The sequence below is a fragment of the Pelodiscus sinensis genome, chromosome 30 (assembly GCF_049634645.1).
Source record: "Pelodiscus sinensis isolate JC-2024 chromosome 30, ASM4963464v1, whole genome shotgun sequence".
Classification (NCBI taxonomy): Eukaryota; Metazoa; Chordata; order Testudines; family Trionychidae; genus Pelodiscus; species Pelodiscus sinensis.
Genome location: NC_134740.1, coordinates 9844957 through 9853608, shown reverse-complemented (window position 1 = coordinate 9853608; position 8652 = coordinate 9844957).

The window sequence follows — 8652 nt, the reverse complement described above, 5'->3', positions numbered from 1 at the left end:
CCTGCAATTTTATGAGATCAGTGTCACGGGCTCTTTACGGTGGGGTTTTTTTCTCTTTGTCTCTCAGCTGCATCTTGCAAATGGTCCAATTAATTTTATTTTCATCTGCTGTGATAGCGGATACATGGACAGACCTTTGGCAAACTGTGGCCTCACTGGTAGTTTGGTTTTCGTCTTATGTGGTATTTGTGTGCTCAACATAGTAAAGGGTAACTCCCTGCTCCCTTAAAGCCACACAGAAAACCTTTAATTGAGCCTTGTGTTAAAAACAGCATAATGTCAGCAGCAGAGACTAACTGCCCCAACCCAGTTCCCTCTGAGTTCCAAGGTACGTACACAGGTGTGTGTCCCAAGCCACTGGCCCTGCTGCTCTGTACCCATGGCTAATTTTACCTTGTTCATTTGATCAAAGCTCGTGCATGTTACCCTGGCTGAGAATGACACCTCCCAGCTGCAGGGCAGATGTACCCACGTTTGAACTTTAAATATCCTTCCTTTCTATTGACTTTCGTTATGTCCTCGACATTGGCCAAAATGACACTGCCATGATGAAGATACTCCAGATTCCCATCTTAAAAGACTTTATTTAATGTTCAAGAGGGCTTCAGGCAGTCAAGTGGGCAACATCTGTAAATTCATTGATGTAGCCAGTTGGACATAACACACCACCTCAACACTGGCATCTAGCAGTCTGGACATACTTTTCTGCTTTCCCTTTTTTCCTTCACCCTACCTCTCTTAGGGTATGTCTACACTAGCTCATTAATTCGAGCTAGGTAGGCAATTGAGGCAACTGGAGTTGCAAATGAAACCCGGAATTTAAATATCCCAGGCTTTATTTGCATGTTCCCATCTGGTCACCATTTTGAAATTTCACTAGCCCGAAATCACTACCACGACGGTGAAACTTTAGTTCGAACTAAGTCCTTAGTTTCAATTAACTGTTACTCCTCCTGTATCATCCCTCCATTGACCTATTTCCCACTGATAATGAATGGTCAATTAGTTACCAAGATCATATTCTCAAACCATCCCCTTATCATAGAACTGGAAGAGACATCAGAAGGTCATCAAGTCCAGCCCCCTGCTCTAGGCAGGACCAATCCCATCTAAATCAACCCAGCCAGGGCTTTGTCAAGCCGGGACTTAAACACCTCTAGGGATGGAGACTCCACTACTTCCCTAGGTAACCCATTCCAGTGCTTTACCACCCTCCTAGTGAAATAGTTTTTCCTAATATCCAACCTGGACCTCTCCCACCATAACTTGAGACCATTGCTCCTTGTTCTGCCATCTGTCACTATTGAGAACAGCCTCTCTCCATCCTCTTTGGAACCTCCCTTCAGGAAGTTGAAGGCTGCTATCATATCCCCCCTCACTCTTCGCTTCTGCAGACTAAACAGACCCAATTAGCCTCTCCTCATAGGTCAGCCTCTCCTCATAGGTCATATGCTCCGGCCCCCTAATCATTTTGGTTGCCCTCCACTGGACCCTCTCGAATGCATCCACATCCTTTTTGTAATGGGGGTCCCAGAACTGGACACAATACTCCAGATGTGGCCTCACCAAAACTGAATAAAGGGGAATAATGACATATCTGGATCTGCTGGCAATGCTCCTCTTAATGCAACCTAATATGCCATTAGCCTTCTTGGCTACAAGGGCACGCTGTTGACTCATATCCAGCTTCTCATCCACTGTAACCCCAAGGTCCTTTTCTGCAGAACTACTACTTAACTGGTTGGTCCCCAGCTTGTAACTATGCTTGGGATTCTTCCGTCCCAAGTGCAGAACTCTACACTTGTCCTTGTTGAACCTCATCAGATTTCTTGGGGCCCAATCCTCCAATTTGTCTAATTCACACTGGACCCTATCTCTGCCCTCAAACGTATCTACCTCTCCCCCCAGCTTAGTGTCATCCGCAAACTTGCTGAGGGTGCAATCCATCCCCTCATCCAGGTCATTAATAAAGATATTGAACAAAACCGGTCTTAGAACCGAACCTTGGGGCACTCCACTAGAAACCGACTGTCATCCTGACATCGAGCCATTGATCACTACCCACTGGGTCCGGCCTTCTAGCCATCTTTCTATCCATCTTATCGTCCATTTATCCAATCCACATTCCCTTAACTTGCTGGGAGACCGTATCAAAAGCCTTGCTAAAGTCAAGGTATATCACATCCACTGACTTCCCCATGTCCAGCGAGCCAGTTACCTCATCATAGAAGCTAATCAGATTGGTCAGGAACGACTTGCCCTTTGTGAATCCATGCTGAGTATTCCTAATCACTCTCCTCTCATCCAAGTGCCTCAATATGAATTCCTTAAGGATCCTGAGCAGGAGCATCATAGTTCTTGCGCAAGAAGCCCTGATTTCATACATTAGAACGTCAGTGTACTTGTGCAAGAACTCGTGGCCAGTGTAGACAGGCAGGAAGTTTTTGTGCAAAAGTGGTCGCTTTCGCGCAAGATCACACCAATGTTGAGGCAGCCAGCTTGTTTAGCACAAGTGGGCTTAATTCTCTCCACACTGAGGATGGGCAAACTCAGTGCGGCATTCCAGTTGGCCAGCGATTGGACCAGAGCAGGGCTGTACAGCTCTGAGGTCCTCGACTGAAGAGTTCATTCACGTTGAATAGTACAGATATCCACCTCCAGCCTTCCTATACCATGTCCACACCACAGTCTCTCAGCTGACATCACCGTTCCCTTTATTGTTTTTATGTCTGTGTATAGAGAATGTTGTTGTGTGCACCCATATTGAGTGAATGTGTAGATGTGTGCTGCCAGTAGAAAAACAACCCTATTTATAATACAAATATTTTTGTGCATGGCAACATAGAGATTCATACTCCATCCAAGAGAATTTCGGCAATTCCTTAGGGGACTACTAAAAGAATTCGAATTAAGCACAAGAGCGCAGTACATTTTTGAAATTCATAGAGCAGACAAAAACTATAACAACAGATGTCTGAAAGCATAAAGTGAAAAGGAATGTATGAGCATTTTGGGAAGAAAGAGCAACAACACAAAACGGTGCTGGGAAGTGAGTGACTAAACAAGTGTACTTCTGTGAGTGTGAGGGAGGGAGAGACAAAGTGTGTGTGTTTCTAGGATAGGACAAGTGAACAGTGGGTGTGCATGTGTGAGAGACACAGAGACAGTATGTTTGTGCGTGACACACATACAGAGAAAGAGTGAGTTTGTGAATATGAGTGTGTGTTCTGGTGGCTAAAGACGTGTTTGAGAGACCGTGTCTTTATCACACTTGCACCAGGAAGTTCAGACCAGACCAGCTGAGCACTCTGGATCCTGAGCCCCAGCCACTGTCCCAAGCTTTGCAGACACGGGGTACATGAGCAGGGGAAGGTGAGAAAGAGGAAAAGCTGACATGGGGGCAGGTGGAAGAGGCATGGGGAGACAGTGCCTGCACTAGATCTTAGCACTTAACCACACGGCACTTCCTACCCCTATTCTGACCCTGCGGGCTCCCACAGCAGGCTGCTCAGAGTGTTCTCTCTGAGTGGATCTATTATCATAAAAGTGAAAAACGCTTTCCAGCTTGCCCGACTTACACTTGACCTGTGACACAGCCACTAAGTGCTAACAAAGCCATTTAACAAGCATGTGACAACCTGCACCTCTCTACTACCAGGGTCTGAATTTACTGCAAAGCCAGCTGTGTGTTCATGTCACACAGATGTCCACAGGACCGTATTGTAAAATTTGCTTTAAACATTGAATTGGTTTGTGGCTGAAGATTCAAAAAATCCCATCTTTAGCCTTGACTGCTTGGCTCTTACGATGTGTCTAATTGTACGTTAGAAAGGTTTTTCATACGGGACGACAGAGTGATGTCAACCGTCACGGTGCATCCTGTAGCCCCTTCCTCCGTCCTCAGCCATGCAGCCCCCCATGCTCCGACGTGCCCTGCCAATGCCGAGGGTGGCGGTAGCCCTGAGCAGCGTGGCTCCGATCCCTGGGGCTCCCCCCACTCCCCTGCCCTACTGTGTCCCTTCCCCGCACCCATGATCCACCATTGGTTCTGCAGCACATGGGCTGGCAGCTCACACCCGCCGCCGGCCCCTGATTGTCCCTTCGGCACATGGGTGGGCAGTTACCAGAATTTAAATGTAACCCCACAGCTCCCCCGCTGTCTCGGGGGGCACAGGTGAGTGGGAACTGGGGGGAACGGCAGCCAAGGTGGCTCAGATGGGATAAGGGGAGCACATGGGAGCTGCAGGGGCTCTAGTAGGGGGAGGGGGAACACAGGAGCCATGGGGGGTCTGGGTGTGGGAGCCACGTGATATCTCGGGGGCTCAGACGGAGGGAGGGGAGACATGGGATCCGTGGGGGAGGGGATGCACGGGAGCGGTGTGGACTTGTCCCTCACTGGCGGGGTCTGGAACCATGTGGCCTCCCCCTTGTGACCAGAGCCATGTGGCTTTTCTGCCCTTGGCACAACCAACCATCCCCCACCCGAAGCAGCTGAAAGGAGGAGAGCGAGGGGGGCCAGGGCTGCTATGCCTTGACCTGCCCTCAGCTGGCGGGAGAGGGGCCGTCTGTTCCCGGAGAGGGTGGTTAACGAGCGTAGCAAGCAGGAAGCACTGACCCCTATTCATTCTTTCAGTAAATTCTTCAAAAACAACCACCCTCATCTGACTGTTATTTGTACAACCACAAATATTTACTCCCAAAGTCTCCCTGCCCTTGCTGTCCATCCCTGCTCCCCTTTTTTACCCCATTGAAGTGAGCCCGTAATGGGCCCTCTGTCTTGGTGCCTGTTTCTCTAGACTTGTATGTTCCTGTCACACATTTATGTGGCACCGACGCCAATGCACCATTGCCACTCCCGGTATAGATCTAGTGTCTGTGGGCACAAAATAAGACAGTGGACGAAGAGATTAGCAGGTAAAATGTATCAGAAATGTGGAGGAGAAAATCAAGGAAGAGATGACAGGCTGATTAGCTCTGGCACTTTTCCATTAAGAGCAGGGCTGTGCTACTTCTATGTAAACAAATCTGTGCTCATAACATTTGGAGAAATGAACCAACTCAATGTTTGTCTCTTTTGATGACTTTTCCTGTTTATTTCACTTCCATTTCTTGATATGGGTTTGGCTTCGTATTTCACTTCTGCCTCCATAAATCCTGAAACCTGTTGCAATTTACCTACCGTTATCCGAAACCAGTGAGGTGGTCTGTTTACAGTAGGGATTTTTTTTCTGTCTCTGTCAATTTCTCAGCTGCATCTTTCAAATTGTGCAAAGTTTTCTCTTTTTCTTTATTTCAGTCTGCTGTGATTGGGGATAGCTGGAGAGACCTGCATGCAAGCCTTTTCCTTATCTTGGTTTTTGACTTATGGGGAATATCTGCAGTCAGCCTCTTATATGCACTTTCCTGCTCTGCTAGATTGAGCAAACTTGGATTGAGCTCTTGTACTAATAACAACAGTGTAGCCTGGGCAGTATAGGCTAGCTGCCCCAACCAAACCCCATCTGAGATCCCAGGTACATACACAGGTGTGTATCCCTGGCCACTGCCTCTCCTTCCCCATTCTCATTGCTAATTTTACCTTTCTGTCTTGATCAAAGCTAGTACATGTGACTCCATCTGAAAATGATACCTCCCAGCTAAAGGACAGATGAACCCATTTATAAAATTTAAATATCTTCCATTTCCAATCTATGTTACCTTCATTGATTCGTATGAAACTGACATGATATTTCCAAATCCTAGCCTAAAAGACGTTATTAAAAGTTAAAAAGGGCTGAAGGCAGTTAAGTGAGAAATTTATGTAAATTCATTTAGGTTAAATGCTCTTAGTTCACCTATATTGGAAGCTTGACCTCTTAAAAGAATGAGTCTTCCTCTGCATAAAAAACTTTTACAGGGGAGAGATGCAGTGGAATGTGGTTATGGAGCCCAGATTTCTGGCCATGTAGCCAACAGCATAACCTGTCTGCGTTAGCTCACTGAATATCTGAGGTTTTTATGTTTCTAGATATGAATTATGGAGGAAGAAGAAGGAAGAAATAAAACGCCCATCGTGGAACTGATCCTCTTAGGGTTTGGGGATGTCCCTGAACTGCAGCCCCTCCTCTTCCTGCTGTTTCTGGTGATCTACATTGCGGCTGCATCTGGGAATCTCCTCATCGTTGTGCTAGTGGTGTCTGATCGGCACCTTCACACCCCCATGTACTACTTTGTGGCCAACTTGTCCGCTGTGGAGACCTGCTACGTCTCCACCACCCTGCCCAGGCTGATTGGCAGCCTCGCAACTGGGGACAGAACCATTTCTCTTCAGAGATGCTACGTGCAATTCTATTTCTATAATATCTTCTCCACTACAGAATGTCAGCTGCTCACGGCCATGTGTTATGATCGGTATCTAGCGATCTGCCATCCCCTCCGTTACCCTGCTCTGATGAACGGCAGAGTGTGTGGCCACATGGTGGCATGGTCCTGGATAATCAGCATTTTGTACTACATCATGATGCACATCATCGGTTCGCAATTAACATACTGTGGTCCCAAAGAATTTGACCATTTCTTTTGTGATTTTGCACCCATGAAGGGAGCATTCTGTGGCAACGCCGCAAACCTGACAATTCTGACAAATGTTGTGTCCATCATAGTGACAATTTTGATCCTTCTAATGACCCTGGCATCCTACATTTCTATCATCGTCTCCATCCTGAGAATCCCTTCCAGCACTGGGAGGCAAAACGCCTTTTCCACCTGCTCCTCCCACCTCATTGTGGTTGCTATTTACAATGTGTGTGTCATTACAACATATGTGATTCCAGCGCTCGACCCTCCCACAATACTGTACAAAATATTGTCTGTCTTGTACGCAGTCCTGATACCTTTGGTCAACCCGGTCATCTACTGCCTGAGAAACAAGGAGGTCAATCAGTCCCTGAGAAAAGCTCTGCTGAAAATGGTTGCTTTCAGACACAGGCATGGAGTGTGAAAGGACAAATTTTAGCCTATAGATGAACTGATTTATTTCCTTACACATAGAAATCTCTCTTGGTTCAAGTCCCACTGCCTTCCTAAGTTGCTCTTCACACCACCCCGTCCCCCCGCCTTTTCCCTCACATCCTCTCACTTTGACTCTATGTTGTAGTTTTTACGGGAACTTCCAAAGGATAAAGCAATAAAAATAAAACTGAAAAAATCAACAAAAGAACCCATAAAATAAGAAATAATTAATAAGAGAAAATCTCTACTTTAAATTAATCCAGTAAATTACAGAAGTTGGCCAGAACAGACTCAGACCTGAGAGGTATGAGAGGCACATGGTAAACACATTTCACAGGGATTGTAACAGGACACCTTATTAACAGACATCTCAGGACCAACACACTCTGCACAGATAGCAGGAACAAACTGCCCCAGGTACAGGAGAGGGTCTAAAGTGAAAGCAGGACAGATAGGCTGTGTCTACATTGGCAAGATTTTGTGGAAAAGTGATTACTTTTGCGCAAAATCTTGCCGCAAGTCTACACTGGCCGTGAGTGATTGCGCAAGAACACTGATGTTATAATGTACGAAATTACATTAGAGAGGATAAGCCCGCTTGCGCAAGTATTCTTGTGCAAGAGGCCAGTGTAAACAGGCAACGTTCATTTCTTGTGCAAGAAAGCCCGATGGCTAAAATGGCCATCGCAGCTTTCTTGCGCAAGAGAGCGTCTACACTGGCACGGATGCTTTTGTGCAAAAGCACATCTCTTGCGCAAAGGCACATGCCAGTGTAGACGCTCTCTTGTGCAAATACTTTTAATGGAAAAACTCTTCCGTTAAAAGTATTTGTGCAAAATCTTACCAGTGTAGACGTAGTCAATAGTGATCAAATCCCCATGTACGAGGCAATGGTTAGATCTAGGTAGCATCAGAGGGGGGCAACCGGATACATGAGCAGAGGTGTGTAACTTGGTTGTATCTCTGGGTAAATGTGAAGCCCGAAAAGTTATTGGTCTCTGGCTGAGGGGGCAGTCTCTCATTCGTGGCACTGACTGAATTGATTCCATCATCACGGGCATGTGTTCTTGGTCTAGCTGTAGACAGCGGATACAGGGAAGCTGTTAGTGAGCTTCATCTATAATAAACCTGGCCTGGTATCATCAATCCTTCTCTGATTTTGTGTTCTTTGGGGGCTCGCTCAGACTCTTCTGTACGGCCTCTCTGTGCAAGCCAAGACGGCACCTAAAAGAAGCCTAGGTACACAACTGAATGGTTCTCATCATGGATGGAGCAGGAGGCCTATCAGGACAACTCACAGTGACACCTGACTGCTACACCTACCTGTGCATCATGTGTGCAATCCTGAAAAGACTGTCTAAGTCTGGGGGGGAAAAGGCACTAGCGAACATTTAAAAATGGCAGCCCCCAGCTTTATGCAAATGAAGCCCAGGAAATTCAAATCTCGGGCTTCATTTGCAACTCCGGTTGCCTACATTACCTCCCTAGTTCGAACTAGGGTGGTAGTGTAGACATACCCTAAAATACAAAGGAAGTTATTTGGGATTGGTCCTGCCTAGGGCAGGGAGCTGGACTTGATGGTCCTGAGGTCTCTTCCAGCTCTATGTGTCTATGATTCTGAAGAGCTAGGCCCTGAGAAATTCTGTGAATTCAGAAGTTCCA